General features: G+C 39.4%; 1 long non-coding RNA gene across 1 annotated transcript; it reads left to right on the forward strand.

Moving 5' to 3' along the window:
• The first annotated feature begins 10,353 nt into the window (after window positions 1–10,353).
• On the forward strand, window positions 10,354–22,294 carry LOC148889558 (uncharacterized). Its single transcript, XR_016116845.1, has 3 exons — window positions 10,354–10,456; window positions 22,049–22,125; window positions 22,213–22,294. It is a non-coding gene; the product is annotated as an uncharacterized LOC148889558 (long non-coding RNA).
• The last annotated feature ends 245 nt before the right edge of the window (window positions 22,295–22,539 follow it).

A 22,539-nucleotide genomic window follows, 5' to 3' on the forward strand; every position in this document is an offset into this window, starting at 1 on the left:
CTCGAGGCAACATTTTAGAATTGGAAAAAAATGTCTGGTTGTTATTTTAATGCTCATCATAGGTTTCCATTGTAAAGTGATGATAGATAGATGGACCAATCCCAGTCGGGTAATAAGTGCCCATTGAAAATACGATGCATGACCCAGCGTGTGTGCGGGAAAATGTGTATTTGCATAAGATTTACTTACATGCAAGCAGTTGAATGGACTCTTTCTTGAAAAATAACAGTCAGCTCAGAGCAGTCATGACATACTACACTGTGGTACATTGTTCCAGCCTGATTATGTGAAGCTACTAAGTGTTAAACAGTGGCTTTTCACACAAGAAGTCTTCTATAGTTGAGTCAGTGAACCTCAGGCTGACCTGTTAATTCTTCTGATATAGGATTAACAGATTTGTCTCTTCTGTGAAATAATCGGACAGAATAGTCTGGTCAAATTTAGTCTGGTGCGATTTCGATTGAGACGAGGGATTAAGTATCAATAAACTAGTGATTTTTAAGTCATTCACTGCCATTGACAAATTTATTCGGGAATTGAAAATATGACGTAGAGCGCCATTCTCGAATTTGTTCGGGTTTTGTTTTATCTTGTCTGGGTGCAGATAAAGCGCTGGCCATGGCCTCTAGCATTATTCCACAAGGGGGCTGCATTTCCCTTGTTTTCCATGTTAGCACTTTGTTCTAGCGTCAGCTGTTGTTAAAGCGCTATAAAAACCAATATGTATTGCATTGTATTTTGGACAACCGCCCTAATTTCAATCTCATATAACTCCCGATCTATATAATTTAGATATTAATTTTTTCTGATTAAAGAAATGAGTCTCATGTTTCTTACTCTACATTGAATGATTATGTAGTCCTAAAGCTCAATATTCTGTGGGTTCTGGAATTAAAGTGCCAATGACAAAAACCCTGGCACTGGAGTGGATACATTTTTGCACGTCTGGCAGTGAATGAGTTAAAAACTATCTACAGTCACAAAACAAACACACACAAAAAAACAATTATATGTTCGCGCGTTTTAGCTTTTCATCGCAAATATGGAGACTAAGTGCTTTTAAGGTGATTGATTAATTTAATTAATGTTCCAACTGGTTGATCCTTTTACAGTGTTTCCAGTTGAGTTAATCTCAATTCCAGGAACCAAATGTGTCTTTTCCAAACAGCCATGCAATCCCACAATGGGCTATGATTTCTTTTTTTCTTCGTAATTAATTCTCAGCAGCTTGTTCTCAAACTTCTCGTCAACTTACCGGTAAGTCTGGGATTTCTACGTTGCCAACAAAGATCAGGTCTTGTCATCTATGATTTGTTCTCCGTTTTAGTTGAGGTTCACATAAACACCTTTTTACGAGTTGGCTATGTGTCAAGGTATGGTTATATGTTCCCGTGGTGGCTTGGATTCTTTCCCAAACCGATGGAGTATGCTGTCCATACATTTTGGCTTGCACAATTGGCAAGGTCTCCCCATCCCCAACTCTTTGACCCCCGTTTTTTTTTCTCACCTCGCTCCGTCACACAAGCACAAACAAACCCCCTGAGCACAGATACTATTGAGTAAGACTTGTGGGCACAGTTTGTGTGCTTTAATGGACAAGAGCAGGCACCCGAATTTACCACTGGCCTGCCCCATGAAGAAATTACTGTCAAAATCCATCAGAGCTTTAATAGCCTCTGGCCTGACTACTATCCCCACCACAGGCCCTCATAGGGGCTCTGCTCTGTAGGTAAACAGTGGCAGCAAAGCCTTGGACTCACCACTTCCACGCAGACAACCTGGTGTGGCTTTTGGGGATCCAGTTGGCATCACAGAAGATTGGCTGGCACCTGTTGGAGCAGGTTAGATAGCTTCAGGTAATAAATCTGAAGTTTCAGATGTGAGATGTGTGTTTAAATTGTGTCAGTGACTGGCATTCATTTTCGACAGTGTTTGTCCAAATGATGGAAGGAGGTAAGTGCCTATCCAAGATGACATTAGGCAAGGGGTGTAATACAGTTTAGTTTTTGTTGTTGTTTTGATTTCAAGATGGCGCCGTGGGAGTGGTTGACTTTCCATCAGCTCCTGTATTTTGTTTTTCTATGTCTTTCTTTCCTTTTCTCTTACTTTCATAACTGTGAAATGTAAATTTCCCCATTGTGAGACTAGTAAAGGCTAATCCAATCCAATCAAATCCAATTCTTTTAACCCAATATATGGGGAAACAATCTTATTTTCCTTTTGGCTTTTCCCTTCAGGGGATCGCCACAGCGAATCCGTATCGTCCATCTTCAGAGGTTTTGGTTTTGGCCTCAGTTTGTTTTGGCCAAGCTTTTACATCGGGGGTAACAATATTGCGTATCTATTCCTCAATTTGTATTTGTGGGAGGAATTTACTTTACGGTTCAGACTATAAAGTATACATTTTCCTCCTAGCTTTCAGTCCTGATTATTCTTAATTGTCGATTTTTCTCAATCCCAGGGGCATCATGTTCTCCTCTATTCTTAACTTCCCTTCAACTTGCTAAGCTTGGGGAAATTAATTGAGGATATTGCATTCCAGGAAGTAGCATTAAATGTGGACCTAATGAGACTGTCATGATTTGTGTTCATGGATTTGGCATTTATATCAATGTGGAAAAAAAGAAATACCGTATATTTCCCATGTATAAGGCGCACTGGAGTATAAGGCGCACCCCAAATGAATGGTGTATTTTCAAACGTATTCCATATATAAGGCGGATTGGAGTATAAGGCGCACCTTCAATGAATAAAAATAGTTTTCCGAATAAAATATAGAAGTATATAAAGGTTTTTCGAATATTACGCACACCACATTACTACAGCAGAATCCAAAGATGGGCAAAGAACCACAACCATCATGTTGTAAGGATGTGAGGTCAATACGTTTTCTCTGGAGTGTTGAGATGTCAGGATCTCATAGCTGGAAATTTAAGCAAAAAGGGTAAATGGGTTGCAAAGAAGCAGATGTGGTGTGCATTGCAACCCTAAAATGATGTTTTTCTATTACGGACCCAACTACCAAGTGATATTTTTATTCCTCTTTTTGAAATGTTGATTCCAACGTTATGGGAGCGGTTTGGGGAAGCCCCCCAACCCCAACCCCCCATCGTAACTGTACCCTGGGGCACGATCATTGTGAGAAAAGCGATGTCAGTTTTAAGAGTGCATGACAGGGCCTCTTGAAAATAATATTTTTGGCATTGATGTGATGGGTTTAAAAGTTGGCCAATTACATACAGTACATTACAAGACTAGATAAACTCTACACACATTGGACATAGCATTGCAGTCTTATGCCCTCCACCACTACACTCATGTCCTCCCTCCTTGTAATTGTTTACTGATTCAGATGATAGCTTGCAGTATTGATGAGTTTTTATATCAGTTAAATTTGTAGAGAAAAGTCCGATAACTCCATCCTGAGTTTAGGAGCTCAAATTGGGACTGTGACACATGGGAGAGATGAAGAGCAATTAAACAAGAGTTAAAGTGTCAATGGCTTTCCTGCTGAAATCCTCATTCAACAGAAACATTGTAGTACTCAAGCAAAAATAACACGTAATAGAAAATGGCAGAATAGCCTATTTTACTTTTTTATTCTTTTTCTAAATAAACAGGATGTTGGACATAAGAATATTTGCTTTTATTTTTTAATCTTTGGCGAAATTCCAAGCTCCTGTTCTAAATTCTGGGAGGGATTTCCTTATTTCTTGTTCTCACAGTGTCCAGCTTTGACGTAGCAATATCCCAGTTTAGCCTGAGCAGTAATGAAAAGAAAAGATGTGATTAAGTGGTGTGCAAGGAGGGGGGGAGCAAGGAGCTACAATGGAAATACGACAGGAAGGGTGGGGTGGGGTGGGGGGGTGAATGTCAGGTGTAAACTCAAGGGATTAATTGGGTGACTTCTCCTCAGGAATGTTCTGCTGGCAGACAAGGCCCACCCCGCATCCCCCACTCACAGATGCCCACTGGTGACAGGTGCACTGTTGAGGTAAGGCCGCATGGCTAGGTAGTAAATGCAAGGTGGCTAATCTTGTAAGGCATGTAATCGCAAGCAGATATGCATATTTGCATTTTACTTTGCCTTTTTACTTTTCAAAATGGTGAATACAAGGACCACCTGAAGGTAGGACACATGGAGGTATGCACGGTAACTTTTTTTCTGGTTCCAGGCTGACTTTTGGGAAGACACAAGTTCAGGCTGACTTTAGGCGATCTGTCAGTCTGATCAGGTGACTTTAAACGATCCGATCAGGTGACTGCAGACGGCCTGATCAGATGATTTTAAATGATCCGATCAGGCGAATTCAGACAATCCGATGAGGTGAATTCAGACGTACTGATCAGAAACGTTGTTGCTCCATCCTTTACTGTCTTCCGCATGCTGCTGACGTCAACATGTCACGTCAGGATGACTAATGGAGCCCAGATACCTCAATATCGCGATTCAATTTACATTAAGTAAAACAAGAATAAAATGAAACCTATTGCACATTTTCAAAAGCTAATTATACAATTGTGAACAATGATAAAAATCTATTTTTGACGAAAATGCTCTGCTGACTCTAACAGTCGTCACGTTATCTGAATTTAAAAACAATTGTCATCCTATTTCATCATCATCTTTGCCGCTTCACCTGCCCAAACGTCAAGATATCGACCAATCCTGCTTTAATCGGTGCTCAGATATACCAACGTAATCCCACATAATGAACGGATGATTATATTGCGGAATTCAAACGATTACATAAGGAGTTACGGCTATTTCACAACAATCAGCCTATGGTTTACAAATACTTAAACACCTTCCAAAGCAGATTTAAGATTTGAAAAGTGGATTGTTAAACTGTTGCTGTACAAGAAACCAGTCGACTTCAAATACTAGACCATGGTGCCCATGGGCACCAGGGAGCCCCCAAGGCTGACTTCATGAGTACCCCACAGACCTGCTATTGTAATAGATGAAACGCTAAACACTTACATGTGTTTATTAAAAAAAACATATGAATCAAACCTCTGAAGATGGAGGACACTGATTCGCTGTGGCGACCCCTTGAAGGGAAAAACTGAAAGGAAAAGAAGAAGATTGAAAAAAAAAAGGTGATGCATATCAATCGTCATCACTTTGTGCAAGCAGTTTTCATTATTATTGTGTGGGAACATTAACACGACCACTCAAAAGTTTGGCCATACTTTCTAGTGCTTCTGAATGAGTGTCTAAACCTTTGGTTGGCAACGCGGATTAATATTATTACCATAAGAGTTGCTAATAACATATCAGTAAAGACCATTTGAACAACCGTGTTATCTCAGACGTTTGTATGAAACTGGTAGTCCTTGGCATCATTCAGTACCCCAAAAGTTACTTTTAGTTTCGAAAAGGTTATTGCCCCTTGATTTGGTCTTTCTCTGTCACTCTACAGACATTTTTTTCATTCAACAAAATCAAGTTCCCATGATTTATGTCTGGGAATGTCTCAGAACTTGCCAACACTTGTTTTATGACAGAAAATGGAGACAGTGCCCCCTGGATTACTGCATTACTTGTATAATGGGAAATACCCCAGAGTCTTGATTGCCTCACTGACTTGTGTCAAGTGCCAACAAAGGACACAAAACCCCAATACAGATCGACAACAAGTCTATCCCATGAATGTTGGAAAAATTCCTCCTGTGTTTCTTTGAAGCCGCTGGGATTCCTGTGGGTCGTGTGAGTGTGATAGTAAGATGTTTGATTGATAGAGGCTCTGTGAAATGGGACTCTTTGTTTTCATCTCCCTTTGGTGACCTGCCCTGTCATGTTGTCCCTTTTTTGAGAAGCGGGGAGTCTATCTAAGCATCAGATTAACACCAACGGACAACATACTGCTCAGTCACTCTTGGAGAGGTCAAAGGTGACATGCCAGGGTCACTGGTGAATCCAGGTGGATGCTCTGAAGGACTGTCAGGGACTTGTGGAAGTGTCTTCCAACAAAAACAAAACAAATACTAACCTATTGTGAGGCTCTGCTGGGAAGGTTTGGCAGCGTCACTTCAGAAAGAATTTCATCTTCCCCCTGCACCAAAACTTTGTACATATTTCAGGAAGATCGGGGACATTGAATCGAAGGAGGCCACGTTCTCTAACTCCATTATTGGAGAAGATGATTGGAGCTGCGGCCTCATCAATTTGTCTTTTTCACAAGTGAGAGAAGGATAGAGCCGATTTCCCTCATATACTTCACAATCCGCCCTGTACAGGTGTATGCACATGAGCATATATATATATATATATATATATATATATATATATATATATATATATATATATATATATATATATATATATATATATATATATATATATATATTAAAGTCTCGTTATATCGATCAGAATCAGAATCAGAATACCTTTATTCGTCCCGCAATGGGGAAATTTGCAGTCCACAGCAGCAATTGAAGAGGGATGGGGTTGGGGTGGGAGTGAAAGGATAGAAAACAAGATATTCTAAGCATAACAAAATAAAAATGTCAACTGTATACTGTGCAAATGTAGATGTGCAAAAACCGTTCTATAAACAAGACTGTACATAGTGCAGAATCAAGAAATAAAGATATCGGTTATATCGATAGTACTGCTTATTACGATACTATTTCTATGAACGCAAGGAGAAAATTTACATGCCGCAGGATCGGATATATCGATAGTCCGGTTATATCGATATTTTTTCCGACTCCCGAGAATATCGATATAACGAGACTTTACTGTATATGCATGCATGTAAAAGTAAATGTTTGTAGTACTAAAAGTCGTAGTTTGTAAATGTAAATGTTTGTAGTACTTAATGTGATATACTAATATATTTGTACATATGGATAGTATGTATAAGTTAGTCGAGGTAAGTGTACAAATAACAAAACTATAAACATGAAATATACATGTAGAGTTGTACATGTTCCTCAGTGTTTTGCTGATTTTTGTTGACTTAATGATGATTTGTGGATTGGTAATGAAGAAAATACTTTTTTTCAAAAAAACTTTACATTATAGTAAATGTGGAACTTTGGCGTGTAAAAATGGCTTTATTTGAACAAATGTGATGAAAACTGGGTCATTGGTTTATGGATCAAACAAAGAGCTTAGTCACTCATGATTCAACACACTCCTCAACAAACTTGATGTTCCACATGTAGTTTGCTTGAGGTTACATACTCGTGCTTGAGGCACATACTCGTACTTTATTTGCTAAAATGGTCCAAGCAAAATAAAAAGTAATGACAGGGAAGTTTTGGGATTTTGCTTTTGGTTTTCGAGACACAAAGGGGGAAGTAAAAAAAAAATGAGTGGGAGTTTGCTTAACAGGTGGCGATGCATGTGCAAAGGGGGGGGGGGGGGGGTTGCGTGGTTGAAAGATCTGTTGTTGAAGGAAACAGCATGTGAGGTGTCAAAGCAAACAGAACTAAGCAGAGGGACCGCAGGTGTGCAATGTGCTCCTCTTGCCTCTGAACAGCCTTAAGCAGCCGACATGCATACCATACAGGCACTTGCCCTGCAGCACTCTAACTGGCCTCCTCCAGCCACCTGGAGCGACGGCACGTGATTGAAAAAAAGTAAAAGTAAAAGTAATTGTTTCCAATGGAGTTTCAGAATTGTAAGTTGGGAGGCCTACTTCTCACCCAACCTGTACATGTATAATTAATGTGACTTGAACTATCCTGGTGCAATTTGTCAGACTAGATGTTTTGAACAGTCGGACATCCTTGAATAATCAACATCCTAAAGGAAATAGTAACGATGCTTTTTCTCCCCAAAGGGGAATGAATAGGTGAAAAGGAAGCTCTGATCCTCTCCTCTTTTATCGAGAAGTGCTTCATACAACAAAAAGTGTGCATAAAGTGCTTAAAATTGAATGACTGTGTGTTTTGTGTTGTGTCACATTATTTGTTATTTTATTTTTGTTTGACTTCAAGATGGTGCCGCGAGAGTGGCTGCCTTTACAGCAGCTCCTGTATTTTGTTTTTTCTACTTCCCTCTTTCCTTTTCACTTCCTTTCATAACTTAACTGCTGTGAAATGTAAATTTCTCCACTGCAATACTAATAAAGGCTAATCCAATCCAATCGAATAAAAAGTATCACATTTTCCTGTGTATAAGGCGCACCCAAAAGCCTTCATTTTCTTCAAAAGACGACCCTGAAATGTATTATTATTATTATTATTATTATTATTATTATACGCAGGTGTGCTTTATATGTGAAGTGATATTAAGCCACAACAGCTCTCGCAACTACTGTCAGCTGCCATTTCCCACTGTAGAAGAAGTAGTGCCTAACCCAAACCTCTACTATAGCATCTTATAATGTGGTGTGCCTTGTAATTGGAAAACTTTTATATATTTATATATTATATTTGGAAAATGTTTAGCATTCGTTGAATATATATACTCTTTATAGTCCGGTGCGCCTTATATATGGAAAAAGCTTGAAAAATATCATTCATTGGGGGTGCGCCTAATACTCCCTGCGCCTTATACACCGGAAAATAAGGCACAGATATTTGCCCAAAATAGGAAAGCAGTGTAAGTATAAAATAAGTGGAAAAATAAACAATTCAGTGAAGTTTATATACCCCACATTTCTACGTAAACCACCAATAACTACATTTTTTACACACATAGTGATTTAAATATTGCAGGTGTATAACATTTACCATAGCCGACTCCATACTGTTTTTCTAGGCAAGAAAAGAAAATTCTTAATACATTCCACAGCTAAGCATAATCAGGATAATCTTTCAGTCATTTTCCTGTTAAAATGTGTCTGGAATATAATGTGCGTATCACATTTAATGTGGGCTCATGATATGGGCAGTTCTGTTCTAATTATGAATCAGTATATGGCCTGAATAATTGGACTGATCACCAATTCATAAATATTAATGCGTGGCTGTGTTGTAAATTACCCCAAATAGTATAGTCCTTCGGAATCCAATGAACACATTCATAAACACTTGTGAAATCCATAAGTGTGATTATTAACTGGATGATTTTGCTATTTTGCTCTGAAAGCTGAAGCCTCTCTGTGTCCCCCTCAAGTATTCTCCCCTGAGGATAAATTGTGGTCGGGCCCTGACATCCCACATAATTTACTAAATCCACATTGGCTGAAGAGACCCATGTGCTGCGGAGAAAGACCCTCTGTGCAACTAACCTCAGTCCCCGAGGGAATATGGCACACCACAACGCAAGGCAGTGCTGCCTTCATTCATTTTTTAAGGTATGCTATTAGCATATATATTCAACAATTATAATAACTATTGTATGGCATGTTTATCTGATCCATCATGCATTTCATGACTTTTGGGACTGTATTAATTCACCTCTGATGACCTGATATAACAGTTTTAATTCAATCCTGAAGGCGGTACAGACGCTCCCCACCTTACGAACGAAATACGTTCCAAGAGGTCGTTCGTAAGGTGAATTTGTTCGTAAGTTGCTTCAGTGCGATACTGTATTTGGTATGGAATTTATGTTTGAGTCAAACACTGAACGGGGAAGTATAAAACATAGACGCTCTAAGAGTCGTAAAATAAATGTACACCTACTGTAGTACGACGTCATATATACTTGGGTTTTCAGTAAGCCATTACTGAAGCCGCTGGCACGTAATTCCACCATTACTTTTTGTTGTGCGTCGCGTACTCCTGGCGTGTCAACTGGAAAGAGGGATTTCCTTCCCGCCCACAAACACGATGCAGCCAATCGTAAGCGAGGTCGGTGGATCGGCCGGTACTCGTTGCAACAATTTAGAGCATAGCCAGGCGCTGGTTGGTCAGCCTTAGTGTCAGTCACGTAAACGTCCAGCCTTTAAAAGCTCGAGGGTGTGTGTGCGTGGAGCACAGGACAGCCAATCGCGAGCGAGCTAGGACGTAATAAAGCGCGGACAAAATCTAATTTACAGCGTCTCTGTCCGAATATTTTTCGACATACTGTACACGCAAAAATGTTCCTATGTACCGTGTGTACTCGAATTTTAGTAAACTGGGGAGCGTCTGTACTGACAACTTTGGTTATTTTTTTGAACTATTCCCTCACTTCTTGGAATTTATTTGACCTATAAATGCTCATTTTTTCAATGACGAATTGCATGACAAGCAAGACACACAATAAGAAATATTTTCAGGTAGTTAGCCATCAAGGCTCCATTGACTTTAAAACAGTACTGTAACAATTCTGATCAATTGTTCTGTTTTGACACATCATACAACAGTACAACGGTTCAGAAAATTATATCACAAATTATAGGCAAGTGATAACTAATCATCTATTCAATATTATATCTTATGTGTATTCCTGCTTCCATTCTAGGTTATTTTGTTTGGGAGGAAACCTGAATACTCAAAGAAAACCCATGCAATCCTGGGGAGAACACCCAAACTCCACACAGGGAGGCTGGAGCTGGAATTGAACCAGGTACCACTGTACTCTGACGTGCTAACCACTGGATTTTGAGTTTTCCTTGGTTTTGTTTGGGGAGAGGGGGGGGGCTGAATTTGAATTGTGTTGGTTTGATCCAATTCCATCAATTTATTAAATTAAATAATTAAATAAGGCTTTAATCATGTAAGGGAACCACATCTTTTTGCTTTGTGGAAAAAAAAGATAAAATAGAAAGATGTCAGAATGTTGGATCACAAAGCACACACGTGCACACATACACACATTCATGGACTCACACTGTACACAAACATGCAGCACTCCACTTTGACTCATAAATGGAGCCTCATAATCACTGTTTGCCTTTCTATTTAGTCGCCCTTCAGATGTAAGTGTAACCTTGGGAAGTTTGCTTCACCAATTTTTTTTTTACCAAGGATAGATAAACAGGCAGATACTGTATACGGTCAACAAATGCATGTGTACAGCTTTACTTCATTCCATATGTTCTCTTTCCTGTTAAGTGGTCTATGTCACCAATGTGGGGTTAGTTCCCACTCAGTGACGTTCTAAATGTGGGTGTGAACTCCCCACTGCTCTTGCATGGAGTCAGATGAGATGGGTATGACTGACTGGGATCAGGTTAGGACGACCCTGATGAGGTATTCCGGGCATGTTTAGGTGGCTTATTTGGGATTTGTGTGTTTAATCCTATGTTCATTATGTTATTAACAAAGAGCGCAGTTACCCAGCATGCACTGGTATACTGTACTGTGCAGTCCCCTGGTGAAAATATGTTACACTACACGTGATCCAGGCTTCTGTTAAAACCATGCAAGTAGTTAAGTAACACATTTTCTTCATAAAAAAAATGTGAAACAGAGTCACTTGTCTTGGTCTGAACATTTTTAGGGTAGGTTGTGTGCTGGAATGTGTTCATATTCTAGTAAAATCCAAATATGCTTATTTGAAATGAATGGCAAGATTTATTAAGTGTTTACTTTGGAGTTTAGATTATCCAACAAAGTAATCCACCAATCTAGAGTTTGTCTGCTAAAACACAGACACTCCAGCGACATTTATGAGTCATTTACAAGGGTTGTTACACATTTACGAGAGGTGGATTAAGAAAAGAAGGGACTCAAGGTGAGGGAGTTTTCAACCCTGAAAATGTTCTGCGCTGCTCACTGTAACAGGCAAAATGGGTTGTTTCACAGTGTTGTGCAAAAACGGACAATGTGTCAAGAAAAACCTTATCCTGAACTCAGGAATAATGTTGCAGTCATCCCCAATACCGAACAAGAAATTCATGTAGATTATTCTGCGCAGTATTTTACCCCACCCACATCCAGGAAATCTACAGATAGAAAATGATGAGTAAATTACATTCACCGTTTTACATTCCCACAGTCAGTTACTCTTTGTTATCTCACTGGCGGTGTCTTTAGTTTTCGTCTTTCTGCATTTCCACCATATAATTCCAGGGCAAATACTTTGGCATGACAACATATTTACCAAATTATTAAAACCAATATTTGTAGTGAAAGCAAACCGTTTTTCACACATAATCTCTTTGGATGTATTTTCTTAGGAGCTTAGAACATAGACATGCTCACTCCATGAAACAATATTTTTACTGCAGCAAATCCAGTCAATGTAATGCTGTCATTATGGTCAATAAAATCCGATGTAATGGCCACAGTTGGCAACGTAGTTGAATTGTAGCCAGGCCAGGGATGGACGTTCCACAAGTTAATCTTTTAAAGCACCGTTATGTCCAACTTTTGAGCTTGCAATAACAATTTAAAACCATTTGCATGCTGAACTTGCTCCTAAAAAAGTACAATAACATAAATGTCATTGCTTTAGTGATCCAATATCGCCTATTTTAATGGTCTGTAATGTTAGTATAGCAGTTAGAATAAACCAAGGAATATGTTCTCAAACCACATATCTCATTTGGAGATGAACAAGGAAAACGTATAGTAACATTCAGCAAAATAAATGAGATGTATCCATCCATCATCGATAGCAGTAATCCCCACTCGAGTTACAGGTGCTCTGGAGCCAACTCTTGACAAGTTGCCAAGCAATTGCCAGACGAACAACAATGACACTTAGATTCATACCAAAGAAAAATCACAAGCAGAGGAGCAAAGTCCACAGTTGGATCCAAACTTTCAAACTCAGAATGGAACAACCATTCACATTCAATACAGCTGTTTTAAAAACTACAAAGGGTCCTTAGGCAACACAAAATATGAAATATGTATTTCAAACCGATAAACACTTTAGGACAAACATTAGTGCATCCAAAAGACAGGCTGCCAAATGAAAAACAAAGTAATGTAGTTTATTCAATACATTATAAAAATGAAGGTTATAAAGAGAAATACATTGGGGAGACTAAACACATTCTCAAAAAAGACTAACACCATTGCAGGGATAATACTAGTGGGCCTCAATCTGCAGTACATATGCACCTAAAAGCTAGCAACCACTAATTTGACGACAATGAGGTTAAAATCCTAGTGAAATAGAAATTAGATGATTTGAAAAGGGAGTAAAAGAAGCTATTTTTATAAAACAGTAAAACCCTCGTGCTTACAACACACATCTGAGATCGTTACCACGTAGGCTTAGTTATGCTGATGAGGTGATAGCAGGGCAAATGGGGCAATCGGGCCAGTCATAGACCATAATCAGTCAGGACAACCTTACAGCAGGGACCTATCATCATATCAAACCAACATGATTAGAGTCACCATTGAACAACAAATGAACCTCTACTACTATTAGGTTGTACTCTCATACTGTGGTTGTTTTAATTGTAGATGTCTTGAATGGTAACAACACTCACTCCAGGACTTAAGTTCACAATATAACCAGTTTAGTTGGTGAGAGATTTATGAATCTCTCACCAAATGGCAAGTAAATCTAATTAGGCCTCCTCTTATCATGACAAATCCTGTAGTGTTTGGTGTTGGTCAGTACTGTGAGTGTTCCTCAGTGGTTATGTTCATGCCGGCGGTCATCAATCACTAACAGCAGGGAGTGAGAGGGCGCCCAGCTGGCAGGAAGAGTTGATGGCATGATGCTACTTGCTTCGGACTGCCAAGAAAAACTTGTGCAGAGGCATAAGAAAGAAATGAAGTCTCGCTCTACGTTGCTGTGATTGTTTATCACTGTTTTGCATGCTATGAACTTACTGCCTGATGCCATTCTTTGCGAGATCCTTGACCATTTTTTTATTACACACATATATCTAATCACTGTTCCGTCTGTAAGTAATTAATTAATTACGTCTGAATCAATGCAGACTGAAAGAACGGTGGTGTGATTCACTACAAGTCCATTAGAGGGTACCAGGAAATAACTGACCGGCCTTTCTTAATGATGTCCAAGTCTTCTTGAGAAGTCCGTTTTGACAATGGCTTGAACAGTATATCGGCAACCAAATCCATTTCTTCTCCTACTTCAGTCATTGTGGGTTGATGAAACCACTATTAAATCAACACAATATATTTGCTTATGCAGTTCGCTACAGATATGCTGGAGTGTGCTAGCCCATGCCAGTATGCACTTATTATTAGCGGCTAGTGATACTATTATTGGCTAGTGATGAGCCAATCATGTGACTAGCCAATCATAATTTGCGAAAACTCCGACGTTGCAAGCGCCTTCCAGTAGGCCTTGGTGTTGCCAACTTGAACTCTGATTGGTTAAAGCAACTGTTTCCTCGCCATAGATTTTTATGCTCCAGAGCTTGCAGAACTGATTGTGAAGGCATCCAGGTAGATTTCTGACCCTGGTAACAAATGATGGCTGAAATGTGATTGGTTAAATGCCTAAATACATAAACACACATCTGCAAGCAGCGCAACAGGGGGAAAGCAATGAAAGGAAGCTTAAAGACAATTTGGAATTATTACTAAGAATTCATGGAGAAAATATAATTAACATCAGTCCATGATTTAGATATTTTTAGGCCAGCAGAGAAGGCTTTGCAGACCTTGATGGTCCGCCACTGATAAAATGTTGTACTCCATGAAAACACACAGTAGTGACATTTAACCCTTAGTCTCCTCAGTTCCCAACTACTTATTGAGTGTCGTTAAAAGGAAAGGTAATGTTCATCAAGTGCATGACATTTGACTTGCTAATAAAACGTAATGAGTATTCATCAATTAACTGAAATGTTGTGGGATGCTGCCTGTGACGGCATTCAAGGGATTCCATGCAGTGTAGCAGGGTGACAGAGTTTCTGTTGTTGGCTCTCCACACAGACCTGCTTTGTGCCGTCCCGTCGAGCGTCAGGCTCCCTGCGTCAGACCTGGCCTTGGAGAGAAGGACTATATTATGGCACATTATTGGCCTTTACTCCTCTGCTGAAATTCACAACTTTTTCACTGGGATCCATTTTTTTTATTTCGGCCCCCGAAATGTCGCTATCCTATCACACGCCTGTGCTTTTGGCTTCAGCAGATGAGTAGCAAAGAAGCCATTTGGGTCCAAGACATACACTCATCAGCCACACCATCAAAAAATTTATTTACCCTCCAAACATGGAGATTCATAAATAATTCAAGACTCAGATACAGAATCCAATAGCAGATTTGCTGCATGTTTTCAAATACCTGTGCTGATACTTGATCCTCGTGGGGTTTACATAAGTGCTTTAAAGACGACAACTGGAGAGATGTATAACCAATAAAGGCAGCAGACCTCTATCTGCCCCCGCGCATGACATCAACCAGCATCACTTGCTGATCTCACTGTCAAACATGAAATGGTCTCGATTTTTTTTCCACCTTGACATCCGTAAATATCATGCAAGTTCAACCTAAAGAGCAGAAAGGGAGAAACAGGAATGGAGGATTTAACACTCGTGACATTTTCTCACCGCCTTCATTTACCTAGGTATAATAAATGGGTACCGATTCGACCTTTAGCTCCCTCTATATAAGGTGTCAAGTCTTGCTTTAAGGAGAATATCACTCAGAATAAAAGCCTTCAGTTTATAGTTCTCATTCTTCAAAAATCGGAGGAGTGATTTGCAAACATTTGCCCTATATTATCTTGTTACAATCACTCCGAATCCACAAATTTTGTTTCTGATAGGAGGGAAACAGAATTACTGAATCTGGTTTGCCTGGTTGAAAATTGCCCAAAAATGTCAAATTGCACTTGAAGTGTGAGTGTGAGCGCAGGTGGTTGTTTATCTCTGTTTGGCTTGCAATTGGCTGGAAACCAGTTCAGGGTCCCCCCCGCCTACTGCCCGAAGGCACCCCCCGCAACCCTCGTGAGGATTAAGCGGATCGAAAACAATGAATGAATGAATGTCAACTTGTTGATATTTATGAATTCACCGAGGAAATGAAAAGACAATACAGTGATACCTTGGTTTACGAACCCCTTGGCTTACAAACTTTTCAGTTTACGAACGTTATGTTTATGAAAATTTAACTTCGGTATACGAATTCTTTTTCGGGATACACACGGAGCTGCCACAATGAGTGATGTGTCTTTAGCGAACGAGCCTGTTCTCTTAACAAGAAAATGGCAGCCGGCTTGTTTTGGTCCTCTATTCCCTGCCACGAGTTGTCGGTTAAAGCCATGTGATTGGTCAAGAACGTAGCAGCGAGGGGAGGGGGTTTAAACATAAAAGAGACAGGCAGACGACAGAGAGAGAGTGACAAAATGCATAGAAAACAGTGACATTTGGACTTGTTTCAACTTCGATAGTTCAAAGGCTGTAGACTGCAAGGTTAAAATTCCCATTAATCAGGCTCCACAAATAACCCGCACAAGCCATCTGTACACTTGATGCAAAAAGCTATCAACCCAGCTAAACAGACCACAATTGATGAGGAACTAGGTAAAATGATCACAGAGAAAGCTCCTACAAGGGATCATTCCTCAAGATGGTGAAAGGAGAAGGTTACGTTCCTCATCAAGTGTTTAATGCTGATGAAACCGGCCACTCCATTCCATCAAGCCATCAACGACCATCACAACGGTAAATAAAATGACTTTATTATTCAGTACAGTTTATTTCTTTAAAATAAGGTATATTTTTGTAGTTTTAAGGCTTAGAAAATTAGAAAGTAGAAAATTATGTTTTATGTGGACCTGGGTACGAATTATTCTCATTTTAAAGGTTTCCTATGGGAAATTAATTTTTGGGATACACACTTTTTGCCTTACACATTCTGTCCGGGAACCAATTAAGTTCGTAAGCCAAGATATCACTGTATACCATATTTTGTGATGTATAAGGCGCACCGCAGTATAAGGCGCAGCCCCAAAGAATGGTGTATTTTCAAACTTTTTCCATGTATAAGGCGCACTGGACTATAAAGCACACCTTCAATGAATTATTATTTTTTCAAATATAACATAAAAATATGTAAATGTTTTCAAAATATAAAGCACACCACCATATTATAAGGCACTACAGTAGAGGCTGGGGTTACGTACTGCTTCGTCTACACGGGAAAATGGAGTCGTGACTGCTGACAGTAGTTGCAAGACTTGTTGTGGCTTAATACTTAATACTAGTACTTCACATATAAGGAGCACCGCCATGTAAGGCGCAGGGTCATCTTTTGAAGAAAAGCAAAGCTTTTGGGTGTGCCTTATACACCAGAAAATACGGTAAGTCTGAGAAATAAATGATTTGCTCTCTAGTGTGTATTTTTTCTGTGGCCAATGGGCATCTGGAATACAAACTCAGAGTTTTGTTTGTGCAAAATTAAACACCAATCTGGTGATAATTGTTTCACGTATTTATGGAAGTACAAAACAGTCTTGTGTGGTCCATTGTCTATTGAAAGACACTCATGAGATGCTCAGTACAGAACACTCTCTACCTGGAAGCGAAGGTTCTTGTGGAGTGAGCACATGGTGGACAATGAATAAGACAAGTGGGCTTTTCCCCTCTGCGGGGAGTATCAGACTTTAAAAAGAGGACGTTAGTAGTTTGTGTGTGTGTGGGAGGGGGGGGGGGTTATTCAGCCTTAAAGGCCAGCTGTGTTGGTGCTGTCAGCCTCATTGCCTCCAGTCCATCTCCTCTGGGCCGACATGACCTCTCATGGAGGACTTTAGGCGGATTAGCACACCAGAGGACAGCTTGAACTGTTCAGGTACAAGTGTTAAGGGGTCAGCGTGTGGTTTCACTTGTGGCCTCCCCTCTTGAATGAACATTTAACTGGGCTGTAATTCATGTTTTTGTTTCCCTTCTGTGTAAAAACTCTACTTACATAGTGGTTAGGAGTGTGCATTTTATTATATTGTTTTTTAAGTTGGAATTTAGATTATTTTCGAAAACGCCCCTCTATATATTGGAATCAGCCTATGTACTGTATGGAGTTGATATGACCAGTGGCAGGCCGTGGATTTCATCGTAAGGCCTTCAGTAGTACTAGGTCTGAATCAATCCACACTGAAAAAAAGTGTGGTGTGATTTACTACAATTAGCCAGGAAATAACTGACCGACCTTTCTTCATGATGTCCATTTTTTCTTGAAAGGTCCATCTTGAAAACGGCTTGAACAGTAAATCTCCAACAAAATACATTTTTCCTCCTCCTTCAGCCATTGTGGGTTGACAAAACTGCTATTAAAACAACACAATATATTTATTTATGAAGCTCACTATCTCTGCTAGTATGCTAGCTCTGGCCAGTATGCTCTTGTCACTAGCGGCAGTTTTCGCCAACTATGATTGACGAGTGACTAAACTTGCTGATTTCCAGAAACATTGTGACTAAAGAGTCACTCGGTTGGCGTTTGGAGAAACAAGTGTATATATGTGCATTTTTCAGGGCAGGAGTTGTTGATTGTGAGCCATTTTAGTCGAGTGAGCTATCTAAATTGCATGTCATAAGCAGACATGAAAACAGTATCCATTTCCCAAAACAGAAGTCTTTTGTGCAAAACACGTCTTTGGGACGTCCCATTGAACCACAGTTGTGTTTCTTAGCTGCACACTCAAATACAGTTGCACAATGGATTGTGTCATTATCCAAAAGGGGAAAAAAATAAATGCTGAGACTTCTTGCCCAAGTATATTGTTTAAAAGCAGCTCTTCCAGAGCTATAATAACAAGCGCCTTATTATGGAATATCCGATGGCTATTATGTATTTAGGCAGCGGTTTGGCCAATGTGACGTGTCCGACAACCCTAAAGTTACAGCTGTGATATTGTGTGGCCTGCAACGATGGAGAGATAAGGAGGATATCACGTATTTGAATATTGAAACTGAGTTTTGACTTGATATGGAAGGACTGCAAAGCAGCCAAGGTCAGTTGAGTATTTTTGCAAGACATACCACGTTCAATGTGTTTCTCAAATTAAAGCAAATAAAATAAAAAGTAATATGCCAGGAGAGATGAGGCGTCTTTGGCAATGGCACTGACATTTTAAAAACCTTTTTTCTGAAATACAGTCTGTAAAGTTGGTCAAGGATATTTTTGAGACATGTTTTCTCCATCCAATACACCTTGGCGTACATTATTAAACATATTATCCCTGTGTTTTGTATAAAAAAAATGGGTGAAGCGAACATACCACATAAAAAATGATTCCGAATATTGCCACTACGTACATTTTGATTGCGTGTCTGCAATTCTTGACAACCTAATATGGGGTTTTCAGAAAAATAATATACTGTATATGCGTGTGTATTTTTTCCAAAGGGCCGCCTTGCTTGTCACACATGAGGCATGGAACATTTACTCTTTTTGCTTCTCATCAGGAACTTGGCTTAACGCTGCACATAGTCTTAAGTAGTAAAGCAATGCTAAATCAATGTTAATGTAGACCGATGTCTTTATGATTTACTGGAGTACACTACATGGAAGCCGGTCTCGCTCAGTTGCTGAATAAACAGAAGTTTGCTCAGTTCAAATAAAATTTGATGAGGAGATAATTTTGTGAGCATACAGCATAAAGGTCTCTCTCATGTGACGTAGTTCGGCACTATAAGGGTAAAATCAACTTAAAGACAGAAGCATGCGAGGGATAAGTTCATGAAAGATATGGTTTTTATCCAGTCTATCAGTGCTGACTGATCTAAAGCAAGCCATCGACATAAACCTTTAATTAAAAAAAATAATTCAGCGGATCTGCACATTACCTAACATGTATACTCGGTGGCCACAAGTGCTATATCATTCCATCCCATACTTAACATTGAGTGATGTAGTTACGTATTAGATCAGTAACATTATACAGTGAGACCTCAACTTACGAACTTAATTGGTTCCCAGACAGAGTGTGTAAGGCGAAAATGTGTATCTCAAAAAAAAAATTCCCATTGGAAACCATTAAAATGGGAATAATCCGTTCCCGGGTTTCTATAAAATATACTTTTCAACTAAATAAGCCTGAAAACTACACACAACATACCTTATTCTATGTATAATAAATGTGCTATTGTATTGTAATGAAAGAAATACACTGCATTGTATCATAAAGTCACTTTATTTACATTTGTGATGGTCATTTATGGCTTGATGGAATGGCGTCGGAGGTCGAAGGTCAAAGGGAATTGCTGTTTGGAAAGAGAGGCGCATTACATGACTGTAATTAAAGAAATAAACTGCTGTAAAATAAAGTTTTATTTACCTTTTTGATGGTCGTTGATGGCTTATGGAAGGAGCGTCACTTTCCATAAGGACTGTTGGTAACTTAACCTCTGGTGCTGTTCGGTCGTGTGCTTCCGCCGAAGGTCACTCCGCCAGCCGTGGTGGGTGTGTATTATGAAAATAGTGCTTATTATAAGGTTTAATTTTCATAAATTTGACGTTTGTAAGACGAAAAGTTTGTAAGATAAGGTGTTTGTAAGTTGAGGTCTCACTGTACTTATAAAGCTTCTTCAAGTCACAGGTTATTTCCTGGCCAACGGCATCCTCTAGTGGACGTGTAGTAAATCACACCACACTCGCAGCTGTGGAGTGATTCAGACGTATATATACACTGCCTGACCAAATTAATAACTTGATGACAAAATTATGTCTTTGTAAAAACAAAATGAGTCTTAACCAACATGAGTTGTGACTAGTTGGAATCCTGAAATATCCCTTGTCAATGTTGGCAAAGTAAACCAAATACAAAGAAAAGAGACATCATTTGACTTTTTGGGCACGGAGGACTTCTAATCAAAGCTGAAACGCACATAGCCGACCCTGTAATCTCAGATTTCATCAGGAGATAGATTTTGGCGCTGCTCCACTGACAAAGAATAGAAGGCTGACATGCTAGATTGTGCTGTGACTGTCTGAGGATAAGAATCCAAGTAGCTTAGACAGTAACAGTATTGGAGCAGAACAAAAGCTGTGTGAAACTTGCCTGCAAGGCTAGCTAAATCTGGCACTTGAAGGTTTTTGTTCAATAAATGCAAATACAAAAGTAATAGACCATATGAAAAACTGGGAAACCATCCAAAGCTGAAATAACTAGTAAATTTAAAATTGCTCGAAGAGACAAAAGCACCCTCGTTTTTCGATCCATGGAAATAATAGAAATCGGTTCTTTGTGGTTCCTTCGTTCAAGGAGTCGCTTTGTATCAATGTTTAAAGGACAACCGACACCATTTTTTTGTTTCCTAACTGACATCAGAAAAACGTTTTATAGCATCTAAAATACCCAAAACACGCAGGCTGATATTTTTGTCAAATGAAAAACACCAAAATGACGAAGTGTCCCAAAGTTTCAGTTTCAGAAGGTCCCGCCCCCTTGTTCGTGACGTCACTCCAAGACGTCTTGCCTTGCTCTAGAATCAAAACAATGGCTTCAGATTCGGATAAGATGCTTTTTTGTTACTCTTCCAGTTATGAATATGATTCAAATCGTTCTGAAGAGGAAAGCATAAATGTTTGCAATCGATTAAAGAAGTCCTCCCGTATCAATTCGAGCCGTCAGGACTCCAATATAGCATCCCAGAAAATGCACAAAATGGCGCCCATCCACTGTTGGAAATGGGCTGATTTGTCTAGTGGGTATTTGTGTCAACTAGGATCAAATAGTAGTATTGGTGCAACACACAACGATTCACAATCGCATTATTTATGTGTTTTCCTTCTAATTTCGCCATCAACACGGATCAACACGACGTTTTCAGACCAAACAAAGTACCCAAAATGCATTGTGTGTCGCTTTCTTGGTCAGGGGCGTTCCAGACGTGACGTAACGGTATCGTCACCAACTCAAAAACAACACTTCCTGAATATTCAGTGCGAGTCTTAAAACGTAAAATATAGCTATATGCAGTGGAATATTTGTAAAATATGCTCAGTAAACGTCATTTGAAGTGATTTTACAAATTATGGACACAACTTGTCCGGCAGCGTCGGTTGTCCTTTAATGTTTGCTGTCAGCGGTGGGGAGTAAAAGAAGATCGTCAGTTGCAAAAGAAACTAAGTTCTCACAAAACCCGGTCAATCAGACAACCCAAATGGGAATTCCTTACATCATGCATACTTACTTGATATGTTTACAACCAATAAGATTTACTCCGGGCAATCTTCATTTTTCAAATGCTTACAATGTAATCAGATTTAGCTTACTTTGAAGTTATGAGAGTATGATGCCTAAATGTGAAAAGATTCTTTCTCATGTGCCAAGAATATCCAAGAGATTCACCGCCCGCTTCCACCACAAAGACTTCTTCCCACATGTGACAACAGCCCATGTTTATCAAGGTAACTTCATCTTTTTTTCCTGCCATTGTCTTCCATTGTTCCTTTGCTTATCGACTTGCACTTTGTCACAATACTTGATCCTTTCAGGCCAGGAAACATGTTTGGTAACTTACGTCAAAATGGGCATCACACAATTCATGTGGAGCCAGTGGAACCATGTGATTTCTCCCATCCAATCAACAGAGAAAGGTATGATGTCACAGTCAGGAGATAAGGGTCGGAATCTCTGTTGGAACATCTCACTTTGGAGTTTAGGTGTTTTCACCAGGCTTGCGTGCATCTTTTGGAGGGGAACTCACCTTCGTCGTACATTTCAAAAACATGCTTGTAAAAGCTAATTTCATACTTTAACTTATTGTTGGGTCATTGATAATAACCATAATATAATTTACAGACAAATTAAGTTAAATGTGA

The sequence above is a fragment of the Hippocampus bargibanti genome, linkage group LG13 (genome assembly GCF_051943395.1).
Source record: "Hippocampus bargibanti isolate YZ-2025 linkage group LG13, ASM5194339v1, whole genome shotgun sequence".
Taxonomy (NCBI): Eukaryota; Metazoa; Chordata; class Actinopteri; order Syngnathiformes; family Syngnathidae; genus Hippocampus; species Hippocampus bargibanti.